Source organism: Vulpes vulpes, chromosome 5, assembly GCF_048418805.1.
Source record: "Vulpes vulpes isolate BD-2025 chromosome 5, VulVul3, whole genome shotgun sequence".
NCBI lineage: Eukaryota > Metazoa > Chordata > Mammalia > Carnivora > Canidae > Vulpes > Vulpes vulpes.
The window spans coordinates 120,265,720-120,281,286 of NC_132784.1; the positions used below are offsets into that span (position 1 = coordinate 120,265,720).

At 43.7% G+C, this 15,567-nt stretch overlaps 1 pseudogene; it reads right to left on the reverse strand.

Annotated features, from left to right (window-relative positions):
- Nucleotides 1-769: 769 nt before the first annotated feature.
- Nucleotides 770-11,957, reverse strand: LOC112925360 (thioredoxin-related transmembrane protein 1 pseudogene; annotated as a pseudogene).
- Between the last annotated feature and the right edge of the window lie 3,610 nt (nucleotides 11,958-15,567).

Genomic DNA, 15,567 nt, shown 5'->3' on the forward strand with positions numbered 1-15,567 from the left:
TTTCAGTAGCATTTTTTTAATCTCCACACATATGTGAATTTTCCAGTTTTTACTTTTTTTTTTCTTTTTCTTAAGGAGAATGCTAACTTTATTTTAATCAGATTAAGCTTCTATGAATTTTCAAAATGTAAAATATCAAGACTTTTACATATCAAATAAAAATCAGGAATGTTCACCTTCATATACAAAAAAAAAGTTCAAATAGAAGTTCAGCAAGAATGTTATAAAATCTGAAATGAATGGCCAAAATTTTAAATTATCAGTAAACAGTTCTTCTTTTTTTTATATAAAATCTTTTTTTTTTTTTTTTTAGATTTTATTTATTTATTCATGAGAGCCACAGAGAGAGAAAGAGAGGCAGAGACACAGGCAGAGGGAAAAGCAGATTCCATGCAGGGAGCCCGATGTGGGACTCGATCCTGAGACTCCAGGTTCACGCCTTGAGCCGAAGGCAGACACTCAACCACTGAGCCACCCAGGCGTCCCAATAAACAGCTCTTCAATGTTAAGGATTCCTCTGTATACTTTGGTTTGAAACAACAAAAAAGGGCTATTTCTTAAAGCCTGAATAATACTTCCAGAAAATTATCCAATTTGGAAAATGAAAAATGTAACCGATGATAAGTAAGAAAAATACAAATCAAATCATACACTGAACAGAGGGGAACAAAAAAGGTAACCAACCTTTATAGGAATCAAGACATCACCACGGCCTTATATAAAAGCTTTCTAAATTAGTAGCATATCCTGTATCACCATAATATTACTATTAATATTCATCCACTTTTTTCAAAGGTTGAGAAGGTACTGGTAATATTTTTTTTTTTGAATGGTATGGCCTGGTCCTCAACTTTTTGAAGGAAAAAGGCAATCTGCCACAAATATCATACAGAGTCCCAATAATAGTTCTGAAAACAGTGCTGCTAAATAAAACTGTATATTACCCCCAAACTGGTAATCCAGGTTCTTCAATAGAATAGTTATGGCAAGTCCTGACTCACATAGATAGCTGCAAGAATGCTGACATAGTACTCATCAGAACAGAACTTGGACCAAACCACGATGAATTGGGTTCAATACTCTCCTACTCTTGCTCACTTATAAAGTTCATGAAGTCCTTCTTGGTCCTTGAGCCCTGATAGCACCTAAATTCACCATTTTTACATGATAAATAGTAGGAAGAGCAGTTATGGTAAATCATCCACTTAGTCCTGGCTGCTGTGTGACATCATTCCCCTCAAGATCTTCTCCCCATTCAGTAAAACTTTCCCATTCTGGTTGAAGATTCTGATAAATAGGACACCACGGAGCGTAAAATTCTATCATCCTCTCTCATTCCAGCAACTCTTTTGAGTTATTGCCATGATGAAGGGCATGTCACTCCACTGTTCATGGGTCCAGAGAGCCCTGCAAAACAACAGCAGCAGCACTGCCACAGGAATCACGAGACTCCTGAGGGCATCGTGTCTGGTGCTTGCCCACCCCACAGCCCAGTTTTTACTTGTAGTTGACTTCTAGTTTTATACCATTGTGGTCAGAAAAGATACTTGATATAATTCCAATCTTTTTAAGTTTATGAAGACTTGTCTTGTGGCCTAACATATGATCTATCCTGAAGAATGTTCTGTGTGCACCAGAGAAGTATGTGCATTAGGTTACTTTTGGATGAAACGTTCTATATATCTGTTGTCTATCTGGTCTAACATGTAGTTTAAGGTCAATGTTTCCTTATTTATTTTCTATCTGGATGATCTATCTATTAATGCAAGAGGGGTATTAAAGTCCCCTACTATTATTGTATTGCTGTCTTTTTCTTCATTTAGGTCTGTTAAAATACTGGCTTTATATTTTTAGGTGTTCCTATATTTGGATGCATAAATATTTACAAATGTTATATCCACTTGTTGGATTGACCTCTTTATCATGATATAATTCCCAGTTTTCAGTTTTCCTACTTTATTTATTTATTTATTTATTTATTTATTTATTTATTTATTTTTGTATATTTTTTTTATTGGAGTTCGATTTGCCAACATACAGTGTAACACCCAGGGCTTATCCCGTCAAGTGCCCCCCTCACTGCCCGTCTGAAAATAAAGCTTAAAATTTGAAAAAAGAAAAAAGATATAATTCCCTTCTTTGTCTCTTATTATGGTCTTTGTCTTAAAATCCGTTTTGTCTGATTAAGTATGGGCATCCCAACTTCCTTTTGGTTTTAATTTGTGTGAAATATCTTTTCCATATCTCCATGTATCTTTACGTCTGAGGTGAGTCTCTTATAGGCAGCTTATAGATGGTATTTTTTTAATCCATGAGAAACTCTGTTTTGATTGAAGAAATACTCCATTGATGTTTAAAATAATTATTGTTATGTATTTATCGCCATTTTGTTCATTGTCTGATGGTTGTCTTGTAGTTTCTCCCTATTCCTTTCTATTCCTCTTGCTCTTCTTCCCATGTGGTTGATGAATTTCTTTAGTGCTATGTCTATGTCTAGATTCCGTTCTCATTATCTCTTGTGTACTTTAAGTTTTTGGTTTGTGGTTATAATGTGGTTCACATGTATCAGCCCATATGTATAACAGTCTATCTTAAGTTGATAGAAGTTAAGTTTGAACACCCTCTACTACTTTACATTTTTACTGCCTCTTTCTCACGTTTCATGTTTTTGATGCCACATTTTGCATACTTTTATTTGTAATACCTTAACTAATTGTTGTAATTCTTCTTTTAAGATTTTATTTATTTATTTATGATAGACCCAGAGAGAGAGGCAGAGACATAGGCAGAGGGAGAAGCAGGCTCCTTGCAGGGAGCCCAATGCAGAACTTGATCCCAAGACCCCGGAATCAGACCCTGAGCTGAAGGCAGACACTCAACCACTGAGCCACCCAGGTGCCCCCTAATTGTTGTAATTATACTTATCTTTACTACTTTTGTCTCTTAACCTTCATGCTAGCTTTGTAAGTGATGAGTTTACCACCTTTACTATATATTTACCTTTACCAGTGAGATTTTAGTTCCATGTGCTTTCTTGTTAGTAATTAGTGACCCTTCTTTTTAGCTTAAAAAGTCATTTCTTTTAAAAGTCAACATTTATCTTAAGGATAGTCTACTGGTGGTGAATGACTTTAGCTTCTGCTTATCTGGAACACTCTATTTATCCTTCAATCCTGAATGATAATCTTGCCAGAAAGGGTATTCTTGGTTGGAAGCTTTTTGCTTTCAACATTCTGTATATATCTAATGCCACTCCCTTCTGGCCAGTAAATTCTCTTGAAAAAAATCTGTTGATTGTCTTATTGGGGTTGTTGGTTTGTAACAAGTTATTTTCTCTTGCTAGCCGGAAGATTCTCTCTTCAATTTTGACATTTTAAGTATAGTGTGCTTGGTGAGTGTTTCTTTGGGTTCATCTTAGTAAGAACTCTCTGGATTTCCTGAATCTAGATATCTGTTTCCTTCTCCAAGTTGGCAGAGTTTTCAGCCCTTATTTCTTCAAATAGAAGAATTCTCTCTCTTTCCTCCTGAGACCCCTACAATGTGAATATCTCCACTTGATGTTGTCCCATAAGTCCCTTAAGCTATCTCCACTTTTTTCAATCTTTTTCCTTTTTTGGTTCTGATTGGTAAGTTCCATTCTCTTGGAGGTCACTTTCTTGTGCTTTATCCAGTCTGCCGTTGAGCCCCTCCAATGTATTTTTCAGTTCAGTTAGTATATGGCAAGGCCACAGGGTCGTGCTAGGCTGTGGTATGGCCACCTAACAGTTTAGTGGGTCGTTGAGTCAAGGGGAAACATGGCCAGGGTAAGCCTGCCTGGCATGCTTAGCAGGGCTGCACCACAGGTGGGGCTTGAGCCAGCACAAGCCTCCCTCACCAAGTTTAGTGCAGTGGGGCCATGGGGGAATGTAGGATGTGGCAAGTGCTGCTGTTAACATAGGGGGATAGTGCAAAAATGGCACCTACCAGCAGGACCATCTCCCAAGAAAATTCCAACAAACCTGTTCCTCTGGCAGACACTTTATGAATAAATCCCCTTCACACAGGGTCTAAGCACTTTCAACCTGCTGCTTTTGCACTGAGTCCTGGGCACAATGGGTCCGTGCATGATTCTTTAAGAGCACAGTCTTAATTTTCTATGTTCCTTTGTGTCTCCAGGACATAAGCTCTGTTGATTTTCAAAGTCAGATATTTTGGGGGATTGTCTCTGGACAGGTCCCAAAGGTTGGCATGCCTGATGTGGGGTTCAAACCCCTTACTTCTCAGGATGTTCTGATTTGTGAAATTCCTTCTGCTTGTGGGTTACCTGCCAGGGGAAAGGTTTTGGTCAAGACCATATATCTGCCTCTCCCACCCCATCTCAACGTGGCCTTTTAATCCTTTGTTATGGAGGATTTGTTGAGCTAGTTTTCAGTTTGTTCCAGAGAGAAGTGTTTTATACATAACTGTAGATTCAGTATGTCTATGGGAATTGAGTTCAGGGTCTTCCTATGCTGTCATCTTGAACTACCTTGCCCATATCTGGCATTTAGAATGCCTCACACATAGTTAGAACAAAGTGAGGGTCCTTAAACTGAACTCTGCTCAGTAATCACACATCCACATTCTTCCCTATTCTGTTTGAAAAGGAGCTTACTCAAGGCAAAATATCACCCGGACCAACCAGATCACAGTTTACAGACATTTATGGTTCAGTTATCAATTTAATTTTTTCATTTGGTCATTTTATACATAACAGGTGACATCATCCAAATGGCTTTTAGGATAATGCTTCATTTTCACTGAAACACTTTGCCTAACTGAATTTGAGATACTTCCTATTTGGGTACAGCAGCTTTTATAAAAATTGCCTCCACCAGGCTCATTACAGCTAAATTCACACCACCTGTTTTAATGTGCACATTGTCATGACCCGCAGAAACTGCATTAAGTAATTAAGAGATAGACCACATAGTGTCATTTGCTGTAACTGAATCTGTGGATTCAATCAATAGCCACCTGAAAGTGCCTGGGGCTACAGAATTAGGGCACAACCTGCTGAGTCAAGCCCTGGGGGGCCCAAATGGGAGTGCATTAATCTCTGACACCATCCTGCTGTTTTCAGCCCCGTTTTAATTAGTCATAAAATATAGCATGAGCCAAGTTGTCAACAAAACCATCCAAGACAGATTCTTCCTTTCCTTAGAAGAGATTTGAAATAGAGCTAAAGATAAAAGAAGACTGCCAATTGAGGAGACATCAATCTTATCTGCAGTTTACTCCCAAAGAAGAGCTGAACCCTGTGACTTGCTGCAGGTTTTCTCCTTCTCTAAAGACTGACGGAGACAGCCATTTTGAAGTGCTAATGCAACTGTAAACACAATTCATTTTATTTGAGTTTTTATAGTTCCACTGGTGAAAGGGCCGCACAGCTGTTGTTTGCTAAATTGTCATTTGTTGGGTTAAAAGTTCGTCACACTCATCCAAAGTATGGTCACTGCTCAGGAATCAGATGACCACACCAGAGCTACATACTATATGGATCATATAATTTCTTTTGGATCAGCTTCTTTCCAGATGCTAAAATCTGGTGTGTTTATTAAGAATTGGCTTCAGCCCTGATTCACTCTGGGATTCAACTGACAGACTAATTGAATGGGACTCATCCCAACACGTATCTCCTCCAAGCCGAAAGTGATTTAGGGTTTTGATGGCACTTAGTGACCATTGAGTAGATTTGTGCTCATTCTAAGCAGATCACATGCCACAGTGTTTCCACCCTACAAGGTATCTTGAGGTGAATATTTCCCAGATGGCTTTTTCAGACAAAGGTCTCTTACAAAAGAAGAAAAGAACACTTTTGCAAGGTCCAAAGAACAGTTCATTTTTAAGAATTTTTGATGGACAAATTCAGGAGCTTTTTCAAACTCCACAGGGTGCTTTTGGAATATGTTTGGAAAATAAACATATCCTTGCACATTGCCCAGCTGCCACCTGGCCTAGAGTATGACCTTTCATAGAATTTTGGTATTTTGAAGCAAAAAGGAATCTTGGTGGTCATCGGGGTCAGACTGTCCCTTTACAGAAAAGAAAAATGTGACCAACATAAGTTAGTAATACACTTACATGAACTCAATCTCCGTCCAAGGCTCCACATTCTCTCCCACTCCAGGGAGCATCCAGTGCTCTGTGGAATGGACGCAAATCAGCAGCATGGCACTTACTGGTGCCATTCTCTCTCTCCTGCTTTTAGATTCACTTTTCTCCCTTTTGCTTCTGTTTTCTTTTCTTTTTAATTTTCTTTTTCTTTCTTTTTTTTTTTTTGCTTTCCCCCTCCTTGTACTCTTGCTCTCCCACTCCTTTTTTTGCTCTTTTTTTAAAAAATTAATTATTTATTTATTTTTGCTATCTCTCTAAGAACATCTTCCAATTCTATCTCTCAGTTTTATTTATCATACCAATAAGAATAGTCAATGAAGACAAAACAAATTTTAAAAATCCTGATCAATAATTGCTCATATAATTTCTGACTCAAGTTTCAAATGAGAGTGTTCATTGTCTATAGCATTTGTCTGAAAACTAATACCTTAGGACATCTGAAGTTTTATTGTAATATATTTTTACTTTTCATGTGTATATGTAGACACAGAGACTTCAGATTACTCTGAATCCCCCAGAGTACTTCGTACAGTGTTAGACTATCTGATCATTTAAAGAGATTGCTTTTCTATTGGGATCTTTTAGATCAGTGGCTTTGATTTTAGAAAATGTATCCAGTAGATCAAATGGTTGCTTACAGCCAGTTTAGGGGGAGAGAACACTTCCAAAATGCAGATTTACCTATGCACCTGGAATGGAACCGGTATTTCAATGCTCCATTTCAGAGTAAGGCGAGCCAATCCTGGTATTTAACTTAGGCATTTAAAAATTTTAGGAACTTAGCTTCCCTATTCAGTTGAGAAACTATCTCAACTCTTTCATTAAATCTTTGCTTACACCACACATACAGAGGCAAACCTCATTATACCTGGAGTGAAAATGGACAAAAGAAATAAGTTCATTTTAACCATAAAAGTTCATTAACTTCATCTTCAGGCTCCAATGTTCAGAATTTGTGTGATCGCTACAGCCGAACGAATGTTAGAAATGGCAGAATCATAGTGATGTGGGACAGCTTGGTCTCTGGTGTCACTGAATCAAGAATGAACCTCGGGGACAACAGAGAGTTAGCAAAGTGACAGAAGTTTATTAAGCAGAGATGCAGAGGAATCTCTCAGGAGTGAGAGGGGTCCCCACAGGGTTGCCCCTGAGGGCTTGTAGGGTCTGTCTTTTACAGGAAACTGACCAGGGAACTTGGTCAATTTCTTATCAATATCAGGGTGGATATTTAGAACAAACATGGTGATGTGTAACTATCAAAATAACAAAGTGGTGTTTTTGTAAATATCATGAGCCCCAAAAAAGGTGTGCCCTTCTCTCTGGTTAATAACTCCTCCATATTTCCTACATCTGGGGTTTCTGTGATCACTTAGTAGCCATTAAAGGGTGATACTCCCTAACATTGTGGAACTGGGGAGCCAGGTTTTTTTTTTTTCTTTCTGTTCTTAACTGTCTTCGTCTTGTTTTCTTGGGATGGGTAGGAGGCTGACTCTGGGGCCTTTCTGCATCTTGGGGTTTATGGGAGCCCAGCTTCCTGGGAGCCTTTCCCTTATCCTTCTTTGCCTCGCCCCTTCTGCCCCTAACTTGTTCCTCCATCAATAGAAATGTGTTGCAATCCTGATCGTTAATCATAATGAAAGTGTAGCATGAAGGAAGTGAGAATAACGGAGGACAACAAAAAGAGCTTATGGGAGAGCAACAGAAAACGTTGATAATGAGGCACAGACGGGAAGTGGGTCACGGGGACTGCCAGCATGACTAACAGAAGGCCTGGTGGCCCAGGAGGGCCTGGGGAGGCCAGGAAGGCAGAGGCCAGGGCGCAGGAAGCCAGGCGCACGCAGGCCTACTGTGCGATGGCTCGGCCCATGGCAAATCATCATCGCTGCTCACCAACCTGGGTCACGGGAATATGAAAGGTCTAGGAGCAGCAGATTGGATGGCAAAGCTTGTCCCATAGGATTGCTGAGAGCTAAAGTGTGTGTGTGTGTGTGTGTGCGCGCGCGCGCACACACACGTTTATGTGACAGAGAGAGAGACATGGACAGGATAGATTATTAAGATAATTTGTTTTGCTCTCATGGTGTTTGTTCTCTTCCTCCTCAGCACTCTTACTTCAAAGCAGGTCACCAGGCCTTGGTGTTCTCTTGCCCCTGAGGAGGTTTGTGGGGCTTGAAATTTGAAAATCAAAATTGCCTTGGAAATAATTGGCTCTTTAAGATACTTTACGTATTCTTCATATTATGTTAATTCACTCTATATAAATTTTGTTTCCTAAATCATTGCATGTTTTAATAAATGATTTTATTTATTTATTCATGAGAGACACACAGAGAGAGGCAGAGACACAGGCAGAGGGAGAAGCAGGCCCCTCGCAGGGAGCCTGAGGTGGGATTCGGTCCTGGCACTCCGGGATCACGCCCTGAACAGAAGGTAGATGCTCAACCACTGAGCCACCCAGGTGTCTCTCAATCACTGCATTTAAAAGTATGCTTAAAAAAATAAATAAAAGTATGCTTAAAGTTTATATTTCTATTAATTTCCCAGTTTTATTGAGATATAATTGACACATAGCCCCATGCAAATTTCAGGTTATAGCATAATTATTTAGCTTACATATATCATGAAATGATTACTACAATATGTTTGGTTAATATCCATCATCTTATATAGATGTTAAAAAAAGAAAGAAATTGGTTTTTTGCTTTGTGATGAGAACTTTTGGGATTTACTCTCTTAACTTTCAGATATCCCATACTCATACAACTTTCAGTAGTGTTAATTATAATCATTATGTTGTACATTTTATCTATTATTTATTTTATAACTGGAAGTTTGCACTTTTGACCACTTTTATCCAATTCTCCTTCTCCCATATTTTGACTCTAGTGGACACATGTTTGATCTCCTTTTTTGGGAGTTCCTTCCTTCCTCCCTCCCTCCTCTCTCTCTCTCTTTTTCCTTTTTTTTTTTTTTTTTAATAGAGCACAGGCCCAGAAATGAGTTACTGTATTGGTGGCATGATCCTGAATGCCATGAAGAAGGTTATGGTAGCACAGTGTGGAAGAACAGGAGTCTGTCTAGAACCTAGGGCTCTCCTGGAGCATCTCTTGGTGTTTTCATGCCTACTGATGAGTCTAATGGGCAATTGCAATAAACCCAAAATTGGCAACCATAAAGCAGGGAGCTCCAAACTCTCATGAAGCAAGCCCTGTAGACTGAAGTTCTAGCCAATGGTGAGAAAAGCATAAAAAGGATGATAGAGGGAGGAGCAAATAAATATCACTTGTACCTTCTGGACTCATCACAGCAGTGAAGACTGCACGCTATTAACTTTTGCATATTAAATAGTGTTGTGTATCCCAGAAAAATTTTGAAAAATAAACATATTATGTTTTTATTTTCTAATTGTTGCTACTGTAAATTTCACGTGCTTGTATATATTTGTTCTTCCGTATGCATGCCCTAGGCAAGCTGGTCTACTCACTGATATGCCCTGTGTATTCCTTTCTCTAATCTTTTCCATCCATAGACCCACATGCCTTCCACAGCCTCTACTCAATGGCATCACTTATAGCCTATTTTCCTTTCCAGCCCTTGCCCTAAATTTTTTTCTTTCATTAATTTTCTATATATTTATTCCTTCTCTGTGCCTATTTTGCTCTTTTGATAAGATAGGAATATTAATATCAAACTCAGTATTTGTGTACATTAAGTGAGGTCAATGTAGGGAAATAGAGAATAAGTGATAAAGCACTACAAAATATAAATATCATTCATATTTTCTTATATTTTTCAACATCTTGTTATACTTATTATCATTATTTCCTGTGCTATTATTTATTGTGTCACTGTTACATTAGTCATCACGTTTTTGTGCCTCCTGTCTGTGTACATATTGCCTTTTTACTACATTTTTAGGGCTTTTAAGAAGCAGTCACTATTTATTTACGGATCTTCCACCAGCACAAAGCTGGCACCTTGTACATGAGAGATCCTCAGTGATGTCGATGGGATAAATAAACACTATTACATAACTGATCCTAATATTTGGATATTGGGTTATAAACTATTCCACAGAGAATTTTAAAATTAAAACAGCAGAGTATAAATGATGGTCCAGACCATGTATATGCTTTATTAAGAAAAATGCTCAACCAAAGGGCACATCCCTCTTGCACCGATATGCTCCAGTCCCCCAGCAACTCATATAAATACACATCTTGAAGGAGTCTGTTGAATCTGCTACATATAAAATGCAGTTCAAATCCAAACTGCTCTGAGACCTCTAGACCCCTCAGACACAGTTCATCACACTTTCTGACTTTCTGTGTCATCTATTTCAGCTATAGACTCTGCTTCACCTGTTGTCCTGCATGCAATTTTATTTACATGGCTTTTCTTCTGGCATATGATGACCCGTGAGAACAGTGATCATGACTTTTCACGATTTTTCACGATGCCTGCTGCCTGGCACATGCTTTGTCTACAATGGTCAATACATTGGAATGAATTAAAATTAATTAGAGGAAATTAATCATTTATATTGCTTTATAATTGCAAAAAATGAAAAGTCTTTTTTTGTAAAAATGAAAAGTCTTGAGATGAAAATTTGATCTGGGAAAAAATTATATATATATATATATATATATATGTCATTATGTAAGTTTAATCATAATAATTTTGGTAATCTTAAGGAGAACAAGAATACCCAAACATGATATGTTACTGTCAAGCATAGAGTTGAAAAGAAAAAAAATTGTAAGGTGTCTACTAAATATAGTTCAGTCAATATCTGTTTGTGATGCCATTAGTTACTACCTACTGGCTGGTGTTCAACCATAATCAGCAAATTAATACATTGTATTCCTGATGATACTTCTATTTTGTGCCTAATGGCGGATTAAATTAGCTCACATTGGGTGTCCTGATTAGAATCAATTGGCACATTAGGACATTGTTTATTGAGCATGGCAAATATTTACCTAAATTCTTTTGCTTTCTCATGTTTAAAAATAATATAAAGTATGCTAAGGAGGCCTACCAGGTAGAGAAAGCTGAAGTGTTCTGTTGAGAATAGGAGCATCCCAGCCCCACAAGTCTTGATTTTCAAATCACTAGGGTCACACCAACTGAGGATGATAAGGGTCTTGGACAGACCTCTGAGTAAAACTAAGTTCTAAGGGGTAGGCAGAGAAAGAGAACCTGCAATAGATGCTGAGCTGTGGCCAAATAAGGAAACACGCAGATTCTAGTGCTCAAGTTCATCTCAGGGAAGCCAGATAAAGAGGGTTTTAACCACAGAATCTGATGCTGGGATAAAATCAAGTTAATTTAAAATCTAAAAAGCGTTCATTAGTTTGGACAGCAAGGCAGGCAGTTTCAGTGCAGCAGTGGGGAGGAATAAAGGGTTCCACCCAGATCCCTCCTCCAGGGCGTAAACATCTATCCCCTCCATGCTCCAAATATCTGTGGTTATTAGCTCTCAGTTGTGGTCCTCAGTGGGATTTGCAGCAGCCACTGGGAACTGCCTCACTCAGAATCACATCTTCCCCATGGGTGGATCATGACCAAGCACTTCCTGATACAAGAAAACAAAGACCTCCTGTTTTAATTTAGGATAATTCTAAAGGGCCAAGTCAATTCCACAGCTCTTACGGTTTGGGCTGAGGTCAACAAATTTTCTGCTCATGATTCTTCATTTCAGAGTCCATTTGAGGAAATCCAATCGAAGACAGCTAGTACCAGAATGATCCTACCAAGTGGACTTTAAATTGAATTTTGAAGATGGCTCTCTCAGCGGCCGGCTGGCGATGGGACCCCATCATTGGCAGTGGTTGGAGCATGAACAGCCCCTGGCATGCTGGGACAGCACACTTGCTGAAAATTCAATTGATGGTGAACTGGGATGGAATATCAGTAGATAAGCACGTGCCGACTGCGGAATGTCTCTGGCATTTTTGAGGAGTGAGTGAAAACACATTCTTAGATTGAGTGGCTATTGCCAATCAATATCGAAGAGAGACCAAGATGGTCTCAAGGTCATAAATAATTAAACAGAGCCAAAATGGGGGAGTCAGAGAGCATCCCTGGCATGCTTCTAAGTCCCAATCTCCTGCAGCTGGAGGGCAGAAAGAGGAGGGGACTAGGTTCACAATTTATTTAGAAGAATAGAGGAACTTCACAGAGGCGGACTCCTCAGCTGGGGAAGTTCTTCTATACCATGGTGGGACCCTAACAGGGGAAGAGTAGGTGCTGCTGAGAGCCTTGAACTCCCACAGTCCCCTGAACCACCGAGCCTGAAGACGTGGCCCGTTCCCTGTTACTAGTGGCTGCCCCTTTGCTTGAAGGTCACACTGAGGACGCAAAGGAGGCAAGTGCCTCCCAATATAGCGGGTCCCCTCCTCAGGATCTCCTCTGCCCCCCCCCCCCCCCCCCCCGTGCGACAGACGTGGCCTGAGTTAAGATGCTCCTGAGATCCAGCAGTTCCTTCCCTCCCTTTCTCCCCTTCCCCTTCTCCTTCCCTTTCCTTCGTGGAGGGAGAGGGAGCCTCACGCAGCCTTGCACCCAGCCCCGCCCCCCCCCCCCCCCCCCGAGGTCGCGACCCGAGCCGGGCTGGGGTAGGACGCCCGCCGCGCCGGCCACGCAGGCCCCTCCGGTGAGCCGCTCCCTTCGGCGCCGGACCCCGTGGCCGTCGCCCCCTCGAGGTCGAGGCCTTCGCCGCTCCTATCCCCACGCAGCCCGAGCGGAGCTGCCCGCAAGGGAGCCGGGAGGGGCCGCCCGGGAGCCCCGCGCACGCGCAGTGAGCGGCTCTGCACCCCCCCCCCCCCCCCGGCCCCCGTGCTTCTGGCCCTGCGGTGTTCGAGCCCCGCCTAGAGCTTCGGGTCCCGGGCCACCTGCTGCGCCCCCCTTCCAGGGCCCCGGGGGAGCACGGGCCGCGGTCCCGGGGGGGGGGGCGGGGGCGGGGCATCTTCGGCAAGGGCGGCCCGGAGCTGCCCCAGATGCGCGCCGCAGGCCCCTGGGGGTCGGCGGGACGCGGGGGGCTGCAGCCTGGGGACGGCCCCGTGACCGCGGCTCCCCCAGGGACGGCGCCCCCACGGGTGCACAGGCCGGCTGCTGGGTGGGGCTCCGGGAGGTCGGCGGGGGGCCTTTGGGAGGTGGGGGGAGTGGGGCACTGGGGGGGCACCGGGAGGCCGGGGGGCAGTGGGGGGGCTCCGGGAGAGGGAAGGCGGTGGGGGGGCTCGGTGCGCCCGGGGGTCCGCCCAGGTGCACGGCAGCGCCTGGGGACGGCCCACCATCGCGCCCCCCGTAAGCTCCCCGGGGAAGCGGGCCGCGGGGACCCTGGTAGAGCGCTTCCCGCGGGGGCGAGCCCCGAAGCAGCACGTGGACGTGCGCCCCGCGAGGGCACAGGCAGGGGGTTCCCCTGGAAGCCGCACTCTCAGTCCGGGGCCGGGGTCCCACCACCTGCCCCCGGCACCTGCCCCAGGCTGCAGGGCACCGTTGCACGAGGCAGCGAGGCCGGGCCGCCCGTGGGGCTTCTAGAGAGGCCCCGCCACGGCCCGAGGACTCCGGGGCTCCCCCGCGCGGGCCTGGGCCGGGGGCGGGAAGCGCAGCGGAGCGCAGGGTGCACCTGCCGGGGGCGGGGCCTGGGTGAGAAGGAGGCGGTGAGGCCAAGGCACGCCCCGCAGAGAACCTTCGAGAAGGGCGGGGCGGGCTGGGTCCTCCTCCCCCTCCTCTTCCCCCTCCCCCTCCTCCTCCTCCTCCTCCCCCCCCCCCCCCCTCCAGGCTGAGCAGGACTCCCGGTCCTCAGCTGTGGGTGGAAGAGCCCCACCCGGGGAGGGCAGGGTGCGGAGGAAGAGGGGGCTCGCCCCGGGGCGCGGGGGCGTCCAGAGCTGGCCCCGCGCCCCGTAAACGGGCGGTGCGCATTCCCACGCCATTCACAACTAGCTCAGTTTTTCACAAAAATGTGCCACCACTTTTTATCACAAACTAAATCCTCATATATTCATCAGCCTGATTTTAGACTCACCATTGCACAACCTCTTTATTTCTCATCCAATATTAAAATAAAATTACTCTACTTTTTATGTTACATTTTGAGAATTGATAGGATAAAACATTTCCTTCTCATTCCTCTTTTCATTTTTAATTTCAAAATTTGTTTCTTATATATGATGTGCTTTACTTCTTGGGTTTATCTTTAGGACTTTTTCATTGCAAATCAATCTTTACATTTTTCAAATGTTTGTCAAGACAGAGAGACCTGTGTATTTTATTGTCTCGATCACTTAATGATCCCCGTATGGAATTTTTATAGGCATTTTCCATTTATTCATTTTCCTTGGTGTTTTTTAGATAGCAAGTTTTCTGTTTTCAATAATTTATATCTACTTTACTTCTTGTTAACCTTATTAGCTAGACCCCACTGTACTGTCCTCCAAGGTACAGATTGGAGTGTGGGAAGATTCCGGGGGCGTGCTCATGGATGGACACCTGTGGGAGGGGGGACAAGAAAGCATGTTTGGGCACATCCAGAGGGTGGGTTGTTATACGAAGCTCAGCCCACCTTTCAGAGTTGTGGCAGGGGACCCCAGGGGCTCATTCACTGGAGCTGGCTCTCCCTGAAGGGGGAGGGCATGACTTTAAACCAGGTGACTCACATCAAATGGTTCAATTCCTGAAGACAGCTGAGCACTAATTGCTGTGTTGGTTTGTGGGCTCCTGGGGAGCTTCCCAGGTGTGATGTGAAACTGGCTCCTGTGCTCAGAGGGCAGGGAGAGGGTGGAGAAAGAGGCAGGCCATCCAGGTTGGTAGGTGACAGTTTTAATAAGCAAAGGGGACTTACATAGGAGGCTTGTCCTGGGAGGCATCAAGAGGAATGGATCACCACATCTGCCCACCGTGTCTTAAAAGTGTATGTAGAGGCCTTTCGTGGGATCGACCACAGGTTCCGCATAGGTGATCCCAACAGCCCATCCCTGCCTCAAGGCTTTGTCCTTGGAGAAGCCTCTAGAAGCAGGAAAGGCAAGCAGAACCTATGGCCCAGGGACAGGAGGGGGGGTCCAGGGTCTCTGATCACCCCGTCCAGCTCACAAGTCAGCAGGTGGTCATGACTTCCGAATGACCTTCTCCCAGCAGGCTGTTGACCAGGCCGCACTCCTGGCAGCCTGCAAGGCCCGGGAAGTGTGTGCCAGGCCTGGAGGGGCCCTGGGTAGCCCATCAGAGCATCCCCTACACTCCTTGAGAGTGTAGGGAGAGCCTTGAGAGCCTCCTTGAGAGCGTCCGTGAGAGACGTTTTGTGTTATGTTTTGAATAGGGTCAGGGATTAACTGATGCCCGTAGTTGGGACAAACTGCTAAAATTTGCCTGTGCGTTTGTGATACCCTCTGTGTCGGCGATGTAACTCGGTTTCCCCCTTCTAGCTTCCCCTTCCCC